The sequence below is a fragment of the Miniopterus natalensis genome, chromosome 4 (assembly GCF_054644295.1).
Source record: "Miniopterus natalensis isolate mMinNat1 chromosome 4, mMinNat1.hap1, whole genome shotgun sequence".
NCBI lineage: Eukaryota > Metazoa > Chordata > Mammalia > Chiroptera > Miniopteridae > Miniopterus > Miniopterus natalensis.
In genome coordinates this window covers 13,734,849-13,757,578 of record NC_142084.1, presented here as the reverse complement: position 1 = coordinate 13,757,578, position 22,730 = coordinate 13,734,849, and the positions used below count along the sequence as shown (strand labels likewise).

The 22,730-nt window shown below is 40.6% G+C and overlaps 2 pseudogenes; one reads left to right on the top strand and one right to left on the bottom strand.

Moving 5' to 3' along the window:
• Positions 1–7,562: 7,562 nt before the first annotated feature.
• On the bottom strand, positions 7,563–7,838 carry LOC107536714 (HIG1 domain family member 1A, mitochondrial pseudogene; annotated as a pseudogene).
• Positions 7,839–14,826: 6,988 nt separating this feature from the next.
• Positions 14,827–15,417, top strand: LOC107536713 (suppressor of cytokine signaling 2 pseudogene; annotated as a pseudogene).
• Positions 15,418–22,730: the final 7,313 nt, after the last annotated feature.

Sequence of the window (22,730 nt, the reverse complement as noted above, 5' to 3'; positions counted from 1 at the left end):
TGACCTTTGGTAGTTAGTGTGTGGGGTGAGGTGGGGTGGGAGGGATTGGGGGGGGGGGTGGAAGGGGGGTGGTAAGTGGTTGCAGAAAACCTGTTCTATAGTTGTAAGGGTTTCCTAACATGTAAAAATTTCTCAGAAAGCTTTGCTAATTTAAGACTTTTGGACTAATTATCAGAAGTATTTACTCATCCATTTCCAAAGAGCTCATGCTAAACTCTCAGCTAAGTGAAGTTCGTTGTTTTCTAACACATGGTGGGTTTTGATCTAATAACTTGAGAGGGAAACTTGAAGATTCAAACCATAACAGGAGCTGTGTTTCCATGATTGAAAAGCAAATTATCACTTAACAGTTTGTACTAGCTACAAATAAATGGTTTATTTAGGGGGTAAAATCAGTTATTTCAGCTAAGTGGCACTGCTTAAAGGCAGTCTGTTTTTCAACCAAAAGCCCCTGGTTTGAATACAGACTCTAAAACTTACTGGTTCTAATACTGTGGGAAAGTCATCAAATACTTTTAGTTTTTAAGTTTCATCATCTGTAAAATGGGTGTTATAGTTATAGCTACCCCAGAGTCCTATAGGAACTGAAATGCACTTTCTAAACCACTGAGTGCCATATAAAACCTTTAGTTAGTGGGGAAATCCTTACTATTTTCCCATTTTGTTCAGAAAGACAAAAGATTTCCCATCTCCAAGTATCTTCAGAGTTCATGAATTCTCAACCACAGAAGGACTGTGCTTTTGTTGTCACATCTCACTTACCGGGCAGGATGTGGGTGAATCTTAATCTACATGACAGTGACTCAGTATGGTCCATTAAGAAGAAAATCACCTTGGTTACATCAGATTAGGAAGAGTCAAACAGCTTTTGGCTTTTGTCACACAAAACTGCATTCTCTTTCACACTTCAATGTTCTGAGCTTCATCTGATTCACTACTCCACACCCTTTCTGGCCCCACTGAAAGAAGGTTTTAATGCCCTTTTCTTCATAGATAGTGTGATAGGTGGTGGTGGTGGTGGGGGGGAGATTGGACAATATTCATTGACCTTATAAATGCCTAAATGATGGGCCCCAGCAATTCCAATTTAGGAATTTATACTTCAGATAGAGCCACAAAAGTACTCAAACATACATGGGTAAGACATTGCAGCATTGGTTGCAATACTAAAGAAGTAAAAGCAACCTAAATCCTAAGGGATTTATTAAATAAATTGCCATATTTCCATATCATACAGCTTTTGTAAATAATAAGATAGATCTATATTTTGTGACATTGGGACATATAGTATGTGTATTACTACATAAAAAGCAAGTTGCAGGATATTTATAAAATGATTTCGCTTATGTAAAATAAGATAGAAATACATCTGCCTGTATATTTATAAAAATTTTCTTAGATCTATAAGGTACTGTTAAGGGTAGTTATTTAGGGAAAGAAGAAAGAGAGAGGTTTTTGTTTTTTTTTACTTTTCACTTCATATGCTTATGTCGCGATCACAGATCAATTTTTACTATATAGAAATCAAAATTAGTTAAAGCTAGATTAGCCTAATGGAAGGTTTAGAAGCCACTAATGTTCTCTCAAGACAACAGAATGAGAATTTATATTACTTAGGACATCTTGGTTTCAAGTTACAAAAACCAACTCAAGCTAAACCTAAAGGAATATCTTTTTATAAGAGATGAGATATGGAACCCAATGGCAGAACACACAGCTGGGCCTCAGGAATATCTGGAAGTGTGAAACCACTGGGCTCAGGCCATGGCCTTCCTCCATCTCCTGCATCTGCTTCGCTCCACATTTCTATCTCATTTTAATTCTCTGTAGTCCTGCTTTTGCTGCTCCCCAGTTCTCATGGCAGAATCTGGTAGCCCATGGCTCTCAAACCAAAATATGACAAAACTAGTCAAATGGAGAGACTCTTTCCTTCTATCCTAATTTCAAATGACCTAAGGGACTCTGATGAGCTCAATTTGTGCCCAGTTTCCAGCCCCTGTCCAGTCAAGAGTGGCCAGTGGGATGGGGTCCTGTAGCAGCAAATGACTACTGAGGACACATTCAGGTTGAGAATAAGGAACGTTATTGTGGGAAACACTCCAAAAAGTATCCCAAACAAGAATATGTATTAGATGCTTTTGCCAAACTATTAGAGGCACTGGCTCTCTAGGTATGGATGATGCTATTTTAATTACCAAGTCACTAATTCACTTTTCTGGGGTCATGCCCCTGATTTATTTGCTATGAGAGTTCATATTGAGGAACTTGTAGTAAAGTCATACTGGTTACAAAAGAGAACATTTTGAGGGCTATAAAGTATAGATCTTTGAACAACATGGGTTTGAATTGCACAGGTCCATTTATATGTGTATTTCCCCCCCCAATAAATATATAGTCGACCCTCCATATCCCCGAGGTTTCACATTTGTGGATTTAACCATCTGTGGGTGGAAAACAGTATTTTCAATCCGTGGTTGGGAAAATGTGGAATCAGAGGGCCAACAGTATACATTGCTCTTTATATAAGGGGCTTGAGCTTTAGGGATTTTGGTATCTGCGGGGGCCCTGGGACCAGTCCCCTATGGATACTGAGGGAGCACTGTACTTAAGTTTTGGGAGAGTCAAAATTTATATTTGGATTTTCTAATGGGGGAGGAGGCAATGTCTCTAACCCTGTTGTTCAAGGGTCAACTGTACTTCCTTTAGATATATTTAGTAGCATAACTGTGCCAGTAGCTAATCAATTAACACAGGTTGGAGTCACTTGGCGACTGATGCGACTCAACCATCACATGTTGGACAGTGTTGAAATTATGAGAAGTAAATACTTTGTTTCACCAGAAGATACTCCTTCTTCGCAGTCTTTAATCAATTGATATACCAGGAACTGACTATAGGCTTGTTGTTCAAATATATTTTTAAGATGCATTGGAAGTAAAAGACTCTTAAGTATTCTACATAGAAGTTGTACATTTTCATCCATCCATCCATCCATCCATCCATCCATCCATCCATCCATCCAATACAAATACCCAAATAAAGGAGTAGTAACTAAATTTGGATTTTCTGTACATCTGTCTTTGAACCTCAAGACAGTCTGTTGTTTCTACACAAAGGAAAAAACAGTGAGCTCCTTTAATCCCTCATTGGACTAAGTCTCATGAGGTAAGGACCCATGGTAATATGGATATTAATATTCTTGACTATGTCTTTTGGCATACACACGCACAAATTTCTGTTGGAAATATACCTAGAAATAGAACTTTTGGGTAATGTGAGTAAATTTTCCCATGCATGTGTTGGACATTAGTAGAACCCACCAAAGTTTTCCAGGTGGTTGTACCAATTTACATTCTTCTTAACAGTATGAGTTTCAGTTACTCCTCAATGCTTGCCAACAACTTGAAATTACCCGTCTTTTAAATAATAGCCATTCTGGTGGATCTGTAGTGGTATCTCATTGTGGCTTTATAATTTGCATTTCTCTGATGACTAATAATATGAATCACCTATTCAAATGTTTTAGGTAATATGAAAATCCTTTGTGTGATGTGCCCTTTAAATCTTTTGCCCATTTTTTCTTTTAATTGGGGTTTGGTACTTTTTCTCTTTGAAGGAGAAATATATCCACATATATTTATATATATCCATATATATATATATATATATCCACATATATTTTGGATATAAATCCCTTGTTCAGGTATAGGTATTACAAATATATTTTACCGCTCCACTTGCCTTTTCACTATCTTTTTTTTTTTTAATCCATCTTTATTGATTTCAGAGAGAGAGAGAGAGGGAGAGAGAGAGAGAAACATCAATGATGAGAGTCACTGATGGGCCGCCTCCTGCACGCCCCCCACTAGGGATCGAGCCCGAAACCCGGGCATGTGCCCTGACTGGGAATCGAACTTCAATCTCCTGGATCTTAGGTGGATGCTCAACCACTGAGCCACGCCCAGCTGAGCCCTGTTCACTATCTTAATGGAAGTTTTTGATAAATAGGACTGATTATTTTAATGTGATCCAATTACTCAAACTCTTATGGTACTTTAATGCTCTTTGTGTCTTGTTTAAAAATATTTGACTACTTTGAGGTCAGGAAGATACTCTGTTGTGTTTTCCTATAGGTACTTTTTGTTTTGCTTCTCACACTTAGATCTAAGATATAACTGGATTGATTATTGTGTATGACGGGGTCAAAATTCAGTATCTAATTGTTCTAGCACCACGAAAAGGCCATCTTTTGTCATAATTCAAGTGATTACATATGTTTGCATCTATTTCTGGATTCTGTAGTCTGTTCCATTGTTTGTCTATTCTAGTGCCAACATCACACTCATTTAATCGTAACTTGACAATGAATCTTAATATCCAATTTCCTTTTCTTCAATGTTACATTGGCATTGCTGGCCTTTTGCACTTTCACTCAAATTTTAGAATTTCTTTGTCAATTTCCACAAAAAAACCTTCTGGGATTTTGGTCAGCTATTGAATTAATAGATCAGTTGGGAGAAAACTGATACTATTTATATACTGAATCTTCCAATCACTGAATATGGAATATCTTTCCATTTATTCAACATCATCTTTACTTTCTTCTAATGTTTTATAATTTTGGTGTAGAGGTTTTGTCCATCTTTTGTTAAGTTTATACTTTAGGTATCTGATGTTTTACTTACTGCTATTGTAAATGTTCTTGCTTTTTGTTTTAATCTCATACTACACTTAATTAGCTTTATAGAATGGGACAGGGGACACTTCACAGCAGTAGAGCATCTTCAATTTGTTGGAATACCTGGCAGCTTCCCAGGTACACAGTTTCTATTGTCCTCTTATGCACATGAAGTGTTTACGTATGCTACAGGTAATATCTTACCATTTCCCCTCAGCTTTATTAATGTATATTTGCCAATAAAAATTATAGATATTTAAGGTGTATAGCCTGATGGCCTGATATGTGTATACATTGTGAAATATTTACCATATATTCATACAATAGCCAAGATGTGGAAGCAACCTAAATGTTCATCTACAGATGAATGGATAATGTGATGCACACATACACATATATACACATCAATGGAACATTAGCATAAAAAAGAAGAAAATTCTGCCATTTGTGACAACATGGATGAATGAAACTGGAGGACACTGTGCTAAGTAAAATAAGCCAATCACAGAAAGACAAATACTGTATGATCTCACTAATACGTGAAATCTAAAATAGTCAAACTCATAGAAACAGAAAGTAGAATGGTAGTTGCCAAGGCCTGGGGAAGGGGGAAATGGGAAGACGTTGGGCAAGGTGTAGTTTCAGCTATGCAAGATGAGTAAGTTCTGGAGGACTGGTGTACAGCCACGTGACCACAGTTAATGTTGTATTGTGTACTTAAAATCCGCTAAGTGGATAGATCTTGGGTGTTCTCACCACAAAAAAAAGAAAAAAAAAAGTTAAATGTTATTGCTTTTAAAGTTTTCTTTTGTACTTTTTTATTGTTCATTTCATAAAGAGTTAATTGAATATATCAAAACAAATTGATACACTTGAGAAAAGGTAAAACTAGTTATTTTGTATCAATTCAACAAAAATTAAGTGGTTATAATTGTTTCCACTTTGAAACAGAATATAGAAAAGTGAGTATGTGAGGTGGATAATATTCAGAAAGAGAACGGGGTAGAACTGAGAGCAGACAGGCATCTCCCTCCCTTCCAGTTCTAATCACTAGACCAGAGGTTTTCCTTTCATGAACCATCTGGCCTACAGATGTGATTTGACTGTCACAATACATTTTTTACATAAACTGAATCAACATGTACAATTGGGAAATCTAGATTTTCTTGAAAAATCGGAAACTTGACACACCAGGCTTCCATTTCTGTATGGCACACTAGGCAGGAGCAGAGCGCAGCAGAGGTGGCCTGGGTCTCTCTCATTTTACCACACCCTTGGGATTTACTGTCTTCTGAAGTGGACCTATTTAGCTCCCAGAGTAGCTTCATTTTTCAAATTCTCTTTAAAGCAAAACTTCTTAAAAGAGTTACTTAAACATGTTTCCACTTTTCCCCCCGTCTTTAGCTGGCTTTTGCCCCCATCCTCTCTGCGAATTTGCTCTTTTCAATGTCTTAGCTGACTGAAATCTTGCAAAATCCAGTGGCGAATTCTTTGCCTCTATTGTACGTGGCCTCTTGCTGTATAGCCATTGCCCAGGTTGATCACGCCCTCCTCGAAGCCATGATCTTGAAGGCTTTCATGGTGCCAAGCTCCCCTTACTTCCCTTCTGTTATACAAGGTGAGCCAAGCCTCTCTGCCTTGTTTTTACTACTCGGTCAGACTCTAAATGCTGGGCTCCAGAGCTCTGCCCTCAGCTTTTCTCTCTTCTCTATCTACCTTCTCTATCGAGAGGAGTTCATCCAGGAGGCAGAGTCTTCATTATGTTCATGCCTCTGTCTCCAGTGTCTATAAAAATGCCTGACATGGGAGAGGAGCTCGATAAATGTAGATGGAATGAATGAGCGCAAACATTGGGAATGAGGATTCCCAGTGATTCTTGCTTTCTGGTATCATCAAGCTTTCTCCCTCTCCTGGATTCTCCCTGCTAACAGTTGAGTTCATTTCATGGGATTGAACATACACACCATTAATTAAAAACCTACTTAATTTGACAAATACATATTGGAAATAAAAATGTGAAAAGTGAAAAGTTCCTGTTGTTGCATTTCATATATATGGTCATGCCAGTTTAAAAAATATAAAAAATTTAAATACAGTGCAAAAAAGGCAAATGGAGTCTGGAGCATCCAGATCAGATATGACTCAGTAATGCTCCTAATGGGGTTGGGATGTCTTTAGAGAATCTTTTTTTTTTTTTTCTAATCTCAATCAGATGTCCTCTTCTTACATTTCTGAGAAAACACTCATGATATTTTTATTGTTTATCAAATTATCTGTTTCATTATTAATAATAATTATACCAAAACCCAAATTTAATTTATAAAGGCTCTCCCTGCTGTCTGAAAGTAGAGTATTCCTATGCAATTACCTTAGGCCACATTTTGCTAACAGATGCACAGATAAATAATGAAGCACAGATGCTCACAGGCACAGCTCAAAGCTATGGCGGCTGGATGCTGAGATGCTGAGTGTGGTTCCTGTGAAGGAGCTGGGCGGAGCCATTCTTGCTGCTCAGGGTTTACGATGCCTCTATAATGTTAGTGAAAACAAGTACTAATGTAGGTCTTTCATAAAAGCAAAGTGGCGTAAAGCAAATTTTCAAAAAGCAGGGGATACCTGCGTTCTTTACCACTGCCACGGAGAAATATCTTTTGATCTTTTCTGTGGTTTTGGCTTTCCTGATTATTGCGCAGTTTGTGGTGGATCCCAGAAGTTTTCGCATTTCTGCATCAATGGTCATAAAGGACTGAATTTTTATTATTATTATTATTTTTTTATCATGTTATTGCCTGGCCCACTCAAATGATTTATTTTCAACCTAAACATATAGTTAGACATCTCAACTATAGTAAACACCACCAAGACCAAGACAGCATCTCTTCTTCTAGGGTTTAGGTTTTGCCCAGAATTCCTTATACATGGAATAGTCCATACCAAGAATCACTGCTCCCACGACAAAATCTTGGGCTGCGTGCATGTGGATCAGGTGAATGGACATTCTAGTTTCTCCCCTGTTCTTCAATTTATATAATCCAGACACAATAATTGCTGCAAAACCCGCCATTCCAATAGGGACAAATGGTGCCACTTTAGTTTTTCGGACAAGTTTAGATCCCTGACCGTAATATGACAAAAAGGAAACATCTGTGTCGGTTGACATAGTGATTGAAGACTCTTCGGAGATCAACAGGACCTCCCAAACTCCAACAGGCTTCTCAGACTGAATTTTATCTTTGCCACGTGTTTCAATGAGACTCCTTTCCAAAGATAAACAACTACAGGGTGGGGCAAAAGTAGGTTTACAGTTGTTTATATGGAAAACACAATTATTAATAAATAATAATACAAGAATAAACTCTGTGTTTTGTGTGCTCACAAGTGAAAACCTACTTTTGTCCAACCCTATTAAAGACAAGTTTCACAAGAGAGGTATTATCCCTATGTGCATACAGTAAAATGTAGAATGAACTGCACAGCCTTCATTTTAGGCACGATGCTATACTTCATGATGTGTATTTATTGGTGTTAAAGCTTACAAGTCAGGGAAATTCTCCCCTTTCTGCTAGTCTTTCCCTCTGTAACTTCTCCCCCATAGATGGAGACTTTCCTTTCTATTAAACGCTCACTTGCTGAGTACATTTAGATGAGCTGTTTTGTCTCAGCCAAAAAGCTTCTTTCCACGTGTGTATGGAGCTTTCTAAACAAGGTGTACATAAACAAGTCCTGCATCTTTTACAGTTGCTACAAGACAAGGTTGGCTTATTTTAGGAAGCAAACCAACACATAAAGGAAAGGCTGTGAGGACTATAACAAGGCTGGATGGATAGCTAGTTGATGGGTGTAAGCCTCTGAGCTATTTTATAAAGATGATTAATTACAGCATGTGCCTAATCGCACGATATCAGAGCCCAGCTGTCTAGAGGAATATACGTCAGCTCTAGATGAAATCCAATATCCAATATGCTGGGAGTTTTTTGATTACTACTTCAATTTCATTAGTCGTTATCCTATTCAGGTTTTCTGATTCTTCCTGATTCAGTTTTACATGATCTCACTCATATGTGGAATCTAATGAACAAAATAAACTGATAAACAAAATAGATCCAGAGACACAGAAGCATGGAACAGACTGACGAATCTCAGGGGGAAGGAGGGGGTGAGGGGGTGGGGAGAGATTAATGAAAGAATTTCTATGCATACACACATAACCCACGGACACAGACAACAGTGTGGGGAAGGCCTGGGGCAGGAGCAGGTGCAGCTCAGAAAGGGTCAAGGGGGAAAAAGGGCACATCTGTAATACTTTCAACAATGACAAATTAAAAAATAAGTATATATTTATTGAGCATCTACTAGGTGCCGGGCACTGGGAATACAGCAGGGAATAATACGAAGATCCTGTCATTGTGGAGCTCATGTTTTCATGATTTCAAACTAGAGAATGACTCAGAATTCCCCAAGTTAGTTTCTTATTTTATGACTGTATTTATACAGAAGCCAGAGGAAATCTGTTTTAATTAAATTTTATTGTGTCTAAATCTCTCAGTGAGGGAGAGAAGAGGAGCTAGGATGGACTTCTAGTAACCAGCTTAAGGGAAGTCTTTGGTTTTTTATGCAGTTGGGTCTACGTCTTTGTTTTCCTATGAATAAAATGTCTTTTGGGTATTGGCCAAAGAACAATTTTGACACCTCCCTTTATTTTTAGGAATTTATAATCTTAGACAGGCAGCGCTATCACCCATCGCCATTCCCAGGTCTGAAAATTTCAGAAGCAACTATGTTTTAATTTTATTTATTTTGCCTGAAGCAGATCCTTGAAAAGTCCACCCTCTCAACTAGATTTGTATTTACCTTAAAGCTAGGCTCCATTTAAAAGTGTCTCTTTTGCCTTTGTCATTCAGACGGGTGGGGATGTGATTTCATGAATTCTGCAATTCATCAACTGTTACCCATCAGCAGACACTCCAGGTGCCACGTACACCCTTCCTCTTCGAGCCAGAAAGCACACCCTCCTGAATGCCTCTGATCCAGCACACAGTAGGCACTTCATACTTGTGCCTGAATGTGACCATTTTAAATGTGAGTCTCGCTCCTTAAGAGGACAAAGTCTAACATCCAGTGCCGTGTGCCAAAGGAACTTTTAAGGCATTCTATGAGCTAAACCAACAGTGGCGACTTCCTGTCGGAGCGGGAGGTAAGAGGCACTTCCCAGCACTGACAAAGGATTTGGTCTGGTCAGGTTGTTTACACAGTGCCCGATGAAGTGCGCGATAAAATAATGTATACAATTCCTCCCTCAACCAGAACAGGATCCTGGCTGTCAGGTGTTAGGAAAAGGTTCTGTCAGTGACAACTTAGTAAGTTTAAGCTATTTCAAAAGTGCTTCTTCAAGTGCTTTCAAGTGCCTTAGAAACATGTTACAGTTGAGGGGGAGTCAGTCCCTCCTTTCTTCTTAATCCTTAGTCATTAACAGTTCAACTCAAGGACTCAATAAGCCATTAGCTTTAAGATAGTGCTTTCAGATTTTAGGAGGTTTTAAATCCCAGTGTTCAATGATCTTTGATGTTCAACTACTTCTTGTTATGCTTTACTTCCCAGGTTGGCCCTGGGGCTCCCAGACGGGCTGTGGCAAGCCCAGAGCCAGGGTGGTCCTCATTCCGCACCATCTCTTGGGATCCTCACTCGCTGTCAGTGTCAAAGTTCCTGGTCTAAAACTTCCTGGCCCCCTCATCCTGTCTGAAAGGACTGGGACATAGATCTGCCTCATCAAGTCTCCTGGGTACCTCAACTCTTTCCAAAGGACCATTCCAATGAACAGATGCTATGCTGTGGACTTTATACAGGAAGCACCTTGTAGCTGTGCTCTGTCTCTGGCGATTTCTTCCTCAATCGACTGCAGGAAGAGGGATGCATGGGTCAACATTTTCTGCTCACTGCTTAGTAAATGTGCACCGAAATTAATGTGGTCTCCCCAGTCCAGCTTTGACCTCCCTGCCCATTTAGAGGGGAACATACTCTGACCTATCCTAGGTGTCAGCCATTCGTATAGGCGAGTATCAGTGTTGTGTGCCTGCCTTATTTGGGGGAAATTTTGAGGTTTGTGAGACTATCTCAGACAAGATTTTTAAAAACATGCTCTAAGCGCTTCTATTACACTAAATATTTAATCTAGTTATGCCCATCCTTTGTTTAGAACCCATTAGTAGCTTCCCATTTTATTTAGACTTCAATTTGAACTTTGTGCCAATGGCCCCCTCACCTTAAACAATCTGGCTTTTTCCCCCCCTAAAAACTTTGAGGAAAAACTTTAAGTTGTTTTAAAATATACAACTTGAATTAATGAATAAAGAACATATCCATCACTCCCTAAAGTTTTGTTATGCCCCTTTTATTGATTTTTTTTAGAGGGGAAGAGAGAGGGATAGAGAGATAGAAACATTGCTGAGAAAGAAACATTGGTCAGCTGCCTCCTGCAGCTGGGGATCGAGCCAATAACCCAGGCATGTGCTCAGACTGGGAATTGATTTGGTGACCTCTTGGCTCATAAGGCGATGCTCAACCACTGAACCACACTCGCCAGGCACTGTGCCCCTTTTAAATCCATGTCTCCTTTCTCATTCATACCCAAGCATTGATTTGATTTCTATCACGATGTATTTGTTTGCAAGTTCCAGAATTTTATATAAATATATGTACTTTTTTTCCTGCCTTGTTTGACAGGGCATGATGATTTTGAAATTTATCCATTCTGTTGCATATATAAATAGCTTGCTTCTTTTTACTGTTTTTTGTTAAATTATCATTTATATAATATTTCATTGTATGGATATACCACTATTTGTTTAACCATTCACTTGTTGATAGATGTTTGAATAGTTTCCAATTTGGGGCTATTACAAAACTTAATTAAAATATTTTTTTTTTTAAAAAAAGGGAAACAAAAAGAAAGTAAATTACTAATGAAAATATAAAATAAATATTACTTGCCATAAATAGAAACTCACCATAGAAATGAATACAAACCTAATAAAGGAGTTGTACAACTCAAAATCATTGCAGGTACCAACAATGGGGTATAAACCATGTTGGGGAGCCCTCTCCCTGCAGGAATCAGATGGGCCTCCTCTGTAGATCCCAGCCCCATGGATCAGAGCAAGACAATGAGTAGTTATATTCTATGGTGTATAGTTAAAAACAGTAAATCTGGCACATTATATGAGAGAACATGGTGCTGTAATGTTGATAGATGCTATTTGGTTATTCACTCATTAACTTAAAAAATATATCAGTGAGCCTATCTTGTGTGCAAAGCAGTGGGGGTGTAATGGGGATCACACAGATGTGGTCTCTGTGGTTCATGAGCTTATTTATGGTCTAAAGAGTAGAGACAAGACGAGCTTCAAGTGTGATAGGAACTATGATAGACAGCCTTCTGATGGTCTAAGAGAATACAGCTGGGTACTTACTGTGCCCTCAGGAGTCACCCATATCTACATGATGACCCAAAGGGTACTTAGGAGTCAGACACGGGAGTGGAATGGGAAGCGGATTATGAGACAGAGGAGCAGGTTCTAGGGAGAGACTTATAAGTAGAAACAGTCTGGCAGGCTTGCAATCTCATCCCAGCATGATGAAGCACGGCCGGGTTCTGGATCAATGCAGTGGAGAATCCATGCCAGTCTCTTTTTCTAACGCCCTTCATCACATCGCTGAGTAATTTCTCCCTGCCCAGATGGTAACTAAGCTGATGTAAATGCTGGTAGACCGGTGGTCTACAACGATTCTGGGAAGAAATTGTATTTGGATTACTATGTCTTGTATATGTTAAGTGGTAGACTTTCATACAGCTAATATCAAGTTAGTCTATATAAAATGAGCCTGGCCCTTCCAAAGTCAACCAAGCCAATCCTGACAAACTTCTGACTTAATCAAGGCCATTGGGGAGTGGTGATGAACTAAATAAAGGACAAGCTCAGAAGGTCATCAACAGACCCATCAAAGCTATGATGGCGAGGAGCAGTTAATGTGAAGAGATTTGGGGCTCTGATATGCTCTACCCAACATCCATCCCTTCCCTCTTCTTTGTTAACAAAACTCCAGTTGTATTCAAGGGTTCACCCTCATCCTCGCAGGCATGGACTTCAGAGGCGTGACCACCACCCCCCAGCCTAGAGATGGATCTGACTGGACTGTCAATCACAGAGCCCATGCCACTCGTTAATGGCTGGTTTTAGGCATGGGCTTGTGACACAACTCTGGCCATAGAGACACGAGGGGAAGTCTGCTGGGAGAGCTTCTGGCAAAGCTTCTCATCTTAGAGAGGATCCCACAGAAGAGTTTGTTTCTTCCTCTTCTGGACGCTGTTGTCATTGGATATGACTCCTGAACTGCTGCGACCACCTTGTGATCATGGGGCAGGGGAGATGAGTTTGCAGGTCTATCAGACCAGGGAGAATTTGGGGGGTGGCAAAGCACAGAGATGAAAGGATCTCGACACTTAATGACTTCCCCAAGCCTCAGAATCACTCATCTCTGGAGCTGCCCACTTTTTAAGTACTCAATATGTGAGGTGATAAGTTTTCTTGTGTCTTAAGCCATTTTGAGCTGAGATTTCTTGGGCCAGGGGCATCATAACTAAAGATTCAATTCATTTATTCAATCATTCAACACCTACTTTCTTGGTGGTGACTCTGGGTCAGGCACTGTAGGAAGAGACAGAGACAGAAATTTAAAAATGAAGTTAGATACGGTTATGTACCTGGTTTTGCATCATGAAATGTGAGCAGAAATGACATGTACTACTTCTGAGAAAGAACTTGAAGAACCAACAGGGGATTCATTGGGTTTCCTTTCCTCTACCTTGATGCCGAAGAATAACATGTTGAGAAAGAACTTCCACTCACTGGCCTCTCCAGTGACCAAGAGTAATAGCCTACCCCTTCTTTCCCACACTGGATGTGTAGTGAGACAAAAAATAAAAAAATAAAAAAAATGTTGTTTTGAACCATCATGAATTTTAGGTTGTTTATCATCATGTAAAGCCTATGCTAGCGGACAAGCATGTAAAGCGCTTAGCACAGAGCCTGGCACTCAATGCACCAAAGCCTACCTGTGGCTGATGCTCACCTAGAGTAGTGAACTAATATGGCCAGCACCTATCTGGAAATATATTTAGAATGGGACTGTTTAAAACCCAGTTATTTACAGGCTTATCGAGTAGAGGGGGTATCAGTTAATTACAAAATACGTGATTGAATTCAGAGTTCAGTCTTCTATACCTGAGCACCCGAAAATCCCAAATAAACAAGCTATCTTTAGATGACAAATATGAAGTTTTACTTTTAATGTTACAAAATTAATTGTAGCAGGATCCATTAGAAGTCTGACTTCCCTACAGTTAAAACAAAAAGAGAGCTGAGAGAGAACGGATAGAATACTTAAAATATGTTATTAAGGCTACTTGCAAAAATATAGTGTTCGGCTCAGTAGAACCCCCTGCAGCTCAGAGGGCCACCACGTCTGGGCGTGGTACAGCGCCCTCCTTCCCGAGGGGTCTCGGTAATTAGAGATCGTCCTGGGGAGAGGAGCCAGAATGGCTATAGTTCAGAAGCTGTCCCTTGAAGGCCCTCAGTATAGACAGGTAGGGTGTTCTGTCTCCAAATGCTTATCTGGGTGGGCCCCAAAGGCCAAACAAGGAGCAAAGGTGGAATTGTGAGGGGCAATGAGCTCAGCTCAACATATCAAATACGTCCGAGGGAGTGGCCGCCAGGCCGCGCCCCCGACCCCTGCCCTATAAGCGGTGGGACCGCGGCGAGTTGCCGCCTGCGGCCGGGATGCGGCAACTCGCGCACCTCTGAGCACTTCTGCGCACGGGGCCGGCGGCTGTGGCTCCGGGACCTCCGCGGCAACGCAGGGCGTGGGACCCGGCAAACTGTGGGTGACCGCGCCTGCGAGGGTCTTTTCCATCCGTCCACCAAGACCTGGGGAGGAAGAACCAGCAGCTTCCCCCTCCCTCCCCCTCCTCCACGATTTTGGATACTCCGCAGGGACGCATTTTGGGGTTCCCACTGACTTCCAGGAAGGACACGTGCCCTTCTCTGACCCCAGCTCGGACGGCCACCTGTGTTCGCTGCGGTGACCCTTCGCCCATGACTCTGCGGTGCCTGGAGCCCTCCAGGAAAGGCGGGATGCGGAGCCAGCCGGCGACCGCGGGGTCCGAGGAGGAGCCGTCCCGGGAGGCGGCGCGTCTGGCAAAGGCCTTGCGGGAGCTCAGTCAAACAGGTTGGTACTGGGGAAGTATGACTGTTAATGAAGCCAAAGAGAAATTAAAAGAGGCACCAAATGGAACTTTCCTGATTAGAGATAGTTCGCATCCAGACTACCTACTAACAATATCTGTTAAAACACCAGCTGGACCAACTAATCTGCGAATCGAATATCAAGATGGGAAGTTCAGGTTGGACTGTATCGTGTGTGTCAAGTCCAAGCTTAAGCGATTTGACAGCGTGGTTCACCTGATCAACTACTATGTTCAGATGTGCAGGGATAAGATGAGAGGCGCCGAAGCCCCCCGGGAGGGCACCCTTCACCTCTATCTGACCAAACCGCTCTACACATCAGCACCACCGCTGCAGCATCTCTGCAGACGCGTCATCCACAGATGCACCGGGGCCATCTGGGCACTGCCTTTGCCAACAAGGCTGAAAGAGTACTTGGACGAATATAAATTCCAGGTATAAGTGTTTCTCTTTTTCTAAACGTGCCAAATGTATAGTATTTCCAAATGCAGCCACGTAAAAGAGAACCAAAACCTGGGTGAGCGCTCTGGATAACCCCGCGGAACCCTCAGAGCGGCCTCTAACTTAGGCCTGTGAGAAGGCAGCTAGGTCAAGCTCCCTCAGATATGTTCACCTGAATAATGCTTCCCTTCCAAGGCTGAGACCACAGTTAATCCTTTTAAGTTAAAAATGACATGTTCCAAGTAAAGGCTTAAGTAACATTTTTATCAGGATGTCTTGAGTTTCTGAGGTTCCTTTATCTCCCCGTAGCAGAGAAAGAACTCCAGGGAGGAGTCCCAAAGAAGGGGAAAAAAACTGAGGCAGGCCTAACTCCCGTTTTACGTGCCTGGTGACTCGAGTCTATTGTGGACATGTTATATTTTGTATCCTGATGTACTTAGGGCTTTTGTTGATCAGATATGCGTGTGAGTGTTATCTTTCATTTTATAGAATTAACCAAGTCAACCAAAAAAGGGACCATGACATCCTGTATTTGTCTTTTTGCTACATGTATGAACTCTCTCCTGTGAAGGAGCACTGTAGTGATCCATTTTAAGGGAGCCTGACTTCAGAAATGTTTCAAACTGGTGCAAATGGAAAAGACTGCTTTCCCTTTAAGGCTAAAGACAGGAATGTCACGCTATACAGGTGCAACTCAATCCCTGTTAATAAAACCGTAGATATATAGACATTTTAGCCTTTGAAGTAGCTGTGTCGCAACCTGTTGCCATAGATTTTTTTTTTTTTTTTTTTGCAAATGGCTTTAGAAACCTCCGAGTTGTCCTTGAATTGTTTAACCATGGACATCAGCAGTTATGTTCTTCCAGATCTAGGGGGATACCGGCCTGTTTTTCAAAGTCTTTATTTACTGTGGTTACTCTTTGATTAGAATGTGTTAAATAAAAAACCTGATTTTTTTTAAAAAGACATTTGACCTCATAATAATTATATCTGCACAATAAAAGGGGCTGGATCTTGAAATAGTGAGCTATCATTCAAAGTGCTTCAAAAGAGTATGAATAACTTGTGTGTACATAGAATTCATCCAGAACTTATTGAGGATCCACTACATGCCATGTGATCAGCGAGGAAGATAAAAATTAATGTGATGTGATTCCTGATCACAAGGTATTTAATGAAAGTCTATGACGGGTAAATAAATAAGTACAAAGATAATTATTTTGTGTAGCAATTGATACTGTAGAGTTTGTGCCAACTTTTATGCAGATATTAATTCTGCTTTGAATAATCAGGAAATACTACATGGAAGTTATATTTTAGTGGGTCTAAAATAATAGTTTGGAGTTTGTATTGCAGGGCAGTAACATATCAATGCAGGGAAACTCAATGAATTTTAATGTCCCCCAAATTCTTTAGAATTTATTCCATCCTATAAAGGCAAGGCAAACACAAAGGTGATCTAATGGGATAAGACACATATAAAATGTGTGCATGAACTAAAGGGACCCCCCCCCATTTCTTCAAAGCAAATAAATAAAGAAGTTTCCTCCCTTATTTGGATGGAGAATTTGCCATTCTTGATGTCACTGGTCAAACACCTCAGGTGGATTGTAAAATCCCTCAGGAGCAGGGAGAGCTTCTAGACACATTTAACGGTGGGACTTGACTGTGAGGCTTGTGTCCCTCCAGGCTTGCTTAGAAATGTAACTGGGAAAGATGGATGGACTTTGGAAAAGGGATTGGTTTTATTTTGGTTTCCAAAATAATGTGGAAGACTGAACTGGTAGCCAGAAGGGTTAAGTAGCAGGAGCATCAGCATCGTTTCTATAACCGGAGTTACAAGGATCCGTCACCAGCCATCTCTATAACCCACATCTGAGAAAAGGAGCAGTAAGCCACTAAAACCGACAACTTGTTTCTTTAGTCCCAATCCAGAATGAATACAAAAGATATTAAGCCCCGATAATTTTAAGATCTATAGTACTTGACGGTAAGGAGTAGCAGTGTGATAAACTGAGAAGCTGTGGTAAAACAGTCCTAGGTTCAAGGTTGAAGTCTTCTGCTTCCCAGCTCTATGACCTTGAGAGAGTTATTAACCTCTCTGAGCTCCAGTAGTTGCATCTGCAAAGGCGATACAAATATAGATCACACAGGCTAGCTGCGGGGATTGCACAGGATGTTGCAGTGTGCTAGCACAGTGCCAGCCATGTAGCAGGCACTCATAAACTAGAGCCATCAGTATTATTTTACTCTTAGGAGAAATGCATGCAAAAAAAGGAGTTAGGGCCTGGCCAGCGTGACTCAGCAGTTGAGGATTGACCTATGATCTAGGAGCTGGAGGTTTGATTCCCGGTCAGGGCACATGCTCGGGTTGTGGGCTCGATCTCCAGCAGGGGGCGTGCAAGAGGCAGCCCATCAATGACTCACCACTGATGTTTCTCTCTCTCTCCCTCTCCTTCTCCCTCTCCCTTCCTCTCTCTGAAATCAATAAAGACATATTTAAAAAAAAAAAAGAGTTAGGTATTAGTTTGGCCTTATTGGACTTTGGCTTTGAAAATCAATTCAACAAATTTGAGCATGTATCTTGTGCAAGGCACTGAGTTAGTAGTACTGGGGACACAGTGGGAAACAGTACAGTAAGTCCCTTCTTCCTTCATGGAGTCACGATCCGGAGGGTAACAAAGACAGTAAGGAAGTAAACAAATAAACACGATCCTTTCAGGTAAAGATTAGAACTAGGAAGAAATTAAAAAAGAAAGCAGGCTATGCTATGCTTGTGCCACGCATGAGAACACTGGCTGAACTTCTGACATTTGGGGAAAGATGTCAATTCCTGAAAGATGACATGAAGTGTGCACATAGTGTTGCACTGACCCAGTGACTATTTCCCATAGCCACACACTTATAATGTCTCCATGAAGTCAGGTTCCAGACAGGTTGGTTCACTTCAAAGGGATCTGTTTTAGGACCCACACACTTATTTTGGTTTCGGGCAAGTTGGATTACTCATTCACTAAGTATTTTTCTTTTTCTTTTTCTTTTTTAAAAAATATATCTTTATTGATTTCAGAGAGAGGAAGGGAGAGGGAGAGAGAAACATCAATGATGAGAGAGTCAGTGATCGGCTGCTTCCTACACGCCTCCCCACTGGGGATCAAGCCCGCAACCCGGGCATGTGCCCTGACCTGGGATCGAACTGCAATCTCCTGGATCCCAGGTCAGTGCTCAACCACTGAGCCACAATGGCCGGGCCACTAAGTATTTTTCTTAAATCTATATATTTTTATTGTTGGCAGTATTACAGATTTCCCCTATTTTCCCCTCCTTTGCCCCTTCACCCCATACCTAGGCCTAACTCTACCCCAGGCCTTCACCACACTATTGTCTGTGTCCATGGACTGTGCATATAAATAGATATGTTCTTTAGTTAATCTCTTCCCATCCAACCCCCTCTGAGATTCTTAAGTCTATTCCATGCTTCAATGTTTCTGTGCCTATTTTGTTCATTGGTTTACTTTGTTCATTAGATTCCACAAATAAGTGAGATCAAGTGATATTTGTCTTTCTCTGACTGGTTTATTTTACTCAGCTTAATGCTCTCCAGATCCCTCCATGTTGTCTCAAAGGGTAAGAGATTCTTTTTTTCTTTTTTTTAAATATGTCTTTAATGATTTCAGAGAGAGGAAGGGAGAGGGAGAGATAGAAACATCAATGATGAGAGAGTCATTGATCAGCTGCCCCCTGCACACTCCCTACTGGGGATCGAGTCCGCAACCTGGGGATGTGCCCTGACTGGGAATCAAACCTTGATCTCCTGGATCCTAGGCTGATGCTCAACTGCTAAGCTATGCTGGCCAGGCGAGATCCTTCTTTTCTACAGCTGCATAGTATTCCATTCTGCAAGTGTACCACAGATTTTTTATCCACTCATCTACTGACGGGCACTTGGTTTATTTCCAGATCTTAGCTATTGTAAATAACACTGCTATGAACATAGGCGTGCATATATTCTTTCTAATTGGTAATTGGGGGTTCTTAGGATATATTCCCAGAAGTGGTGTCCCTGGGTCTAAGGGCAGTTCCATTTTAATTTTTTGAATAAACTCCATACTGTTTTCCATAGTGGCTGCACCAGTCTGCATTCCCACCAGCAGTGTATCAGGGTTCCCCTTTCTCTACATCCTCTCCAGCACTTGTCGTTCCTTTATTGATTTGTTGATGGAGCCATTCTGACAGGTGTGAGGTGATACCTCATTGTGGTTTTAATTTGCATCTTCCTGATGATTAGTGACTGAGTATTTTTTCATGTCTATTGGCCATCTATATGTCCTCTTTGGAGAAGTTCACTAAGGATTTTGACAGAACCTTCAACTGATGTGTATTTTTAGTACCAGGTTAATGTGTAAGAAAAATATGTATGGAGGGGCTGTATGAAAAATGAAAGAGGAAAATAAAATTGCAAGCTGTTTCTCAAGTGTCAGCTTAATAATAATGAAATAGAAAGTATTGGTGGTTCATAGACTATATGAGACCAAAACCAAATGCAAGTAAAATACCAAATTGCTGGTATTTTGACATTTGTGAGGGTGTCAATTATGAAAGAACTCAAACTGACAAAGACAGTAGGAAGGGCCAGAGTTGGGGATTGGAGGAGACAGAGATGCAAAGAGGCAAGCTTTTGGGAGAATGCTCTATTTGAACTTAATGACCAAAAACACATTTTGGAAGAATTTGGGAGACCTTCCCTTCTTAGGCCCAGGTGAACAATGTAGCCTGAAAATACACACTTTGATTTTTTTAAAAATGGCAAGAGGAGTTTTCAACAATGGAAGTAACTGATAAACATGACTGTAAAAACAGAGGGCTCCAAAGAGAAGAGGGTGAGCCTATAATAATAGTCCTGTCTCTTTAAGTCCAATTTGTTAATTGCATACACTTTACACATATAATACTTTAACACAATTTATGCCATCACTCTGAAACCCACACTAGGAAATATCTCCAAGATTTAGTTCAGAGTTTTCTCTGTTATCCATAGCAGAGCCCCTGACTTACGCTAACTTCTCACTTATTTCTATAAACTCTCAAATCTTAAATCTACCTTATATTTTTAGTTTAATGATGTTTCCTTTCTCTGAAATGTCATCTTCCCAGTCTCTCTCTTGGCTTCTTTCTACCCTTCATGGTTTGGCTCAAAGGTCTCTTTTCTTTTTAATAACACGTTTTTATTGATATTTTAGAGAGAAAGGAGGGGAGAGTGAGAGAGAAGAGAGAAACACTGATGGATGTGAGAGCATAACATCAATCAGATGCCTCCTGCACACCCCATACTGGGGATGGAGCCCACAACCCAGGCATGTACCCTGACTGGGAACTGAACTGTCAACCTCTTGGTACATGGGATGATGCTCAACCAACTAAGCCACACCGTTCAGGGCACAACGGTCTCTTTTTCATTGAACCCCTCCTTAAGCAGAATTACCCATACCCTGACTTGGTTTCCCATAGCATTTTATATGTTTTTATGATCCTTTTGTTCATCATTTTCGTGTATACCATTTATACTGTGCCCACTATGTACCAGGCACTGTGTTGAAAATATTACATAAATTCCTTCACTTAATACTTATTACAGACTTATGAGATAGGCATTATCATTCTAATTTACTGAGGAGGTTAAGACATTGCTTCAGTTCATCCAGCAAATAATACATGGCATCAAAATTTGAACTCATTTTTATTCTAGAGCTTATGCTTTTAAGTACATGGCTTCTCACACCACACTGCTTGCTTTTCTTGGTGCTGCAGTTTATTTGTATTCATAGCTGTTTCCCTCTCTAGATGACAAGCATGTCTTGGCGAATTACGGACTGGTGAGGAGTTGATCCATTGGTTCTACCCTTGTTTCAGGAGGCAAAAGTGTCAGAGTAGCCAAGGTTGATTACTGAGAGGACATTGAAGAAAAATGCCATAGACAGAATTGGTAAAGAGTCAAGGATCATATAAATCTCAAAATAGACTTCTAGACTCTCCTATCATATCAAGTCCTTCTCATTTAGGACTTGCACACATTTATATTACAATTCTTACTGATTTGTATTGTTTAAGAGTTCATTGTTCCTTGCTGGACTCAGATCTCTTGAAGAACAATGGTTGTATCTTAATCTTATCTTTAGGGTCCAATTATTTAGAATCAATTATTTTTTTAAGTTTATTTTTATTGTTGACATTATTACAGATGTCACCTATTTCTCCGCCATTTCTTCCCTCCACCCCAGTCCTTCAATACGCTATTGTCTGTGTCTATGGGCTATACATGTATGCATATAAGTTCTTTGGTTAATCTCTTCCTGCCCCGCCCCCTCCCAAAACCACTCTCCTCTGAGATCTGTCTGTCCCATGCTCCCATGCTTCTGGACCTATTTTGTTCATCAGTTTATTTCATTCATTAGATTCCACATATAAGTGAAATCATGTGATACTTGTCTTTCTCTGAATGGCTTATTTCACTTAGCATAATACTCTTCAGATTCATCCATGCTGTTGTAAAGGGTAGGAGACCATTCTTTTTTATAGCTGCATAGTATTCTATTATGTAAATGTACCACAGATATTTTTATCCACTCATTGCTGACGGGCACTTGGGCTGTTTCCAGATCTTAGTTATTATAAATACTGTTGCTATGAACATAGGGGTGCATACATTCTTTCTGATTGGTGTTTCAGGGTTCTTAGGATATATTCCCAGAAGTGGGATTGCTGGGTCAAAGGGCAGTTCAATTTTTTATTTTTTGAGGAAACTCCACACTTTTCCATAGTGGCTGCACCACTCTGCGTTCCCACCAGCAGTGTGCTAGGATTCCCTTTACTCCCCATCCTAGCCAGCACTTGTTTGTTGATTTATTGATGGCAGCCATTCTGGTAGATGTAAGATGATACTTCATTGCAACTTTAATTTGCATCTCTCTGATTATTAGTGACTTGGAGCATTTTTTCATGTCTATTGGCCATCTGTATGTCCTCCTTGGAGAAGTGTCTGTTCAGATCCTTTGCCCATTTGATCAGCTGCCTCCTACATACCCCCTGCTGGGGATTGAGCCCACAACCCAGGCACATGCCTTGATTAGGAATCGAACCGAGATCTCCTAGCTCATAGGTCAATGCTCAACTGCTGAGTCATGCCAGCTGGGCCTTTGCCAATTTTTTAATTGGGTAGTTTGTCTTCCTTTTGTTGAGTTGTATGGGTTCTTTATATATTTTGGAAATTAATCCCTTATCAGATGTATCATTGGCGAATATGTTCTCTAGCCCTT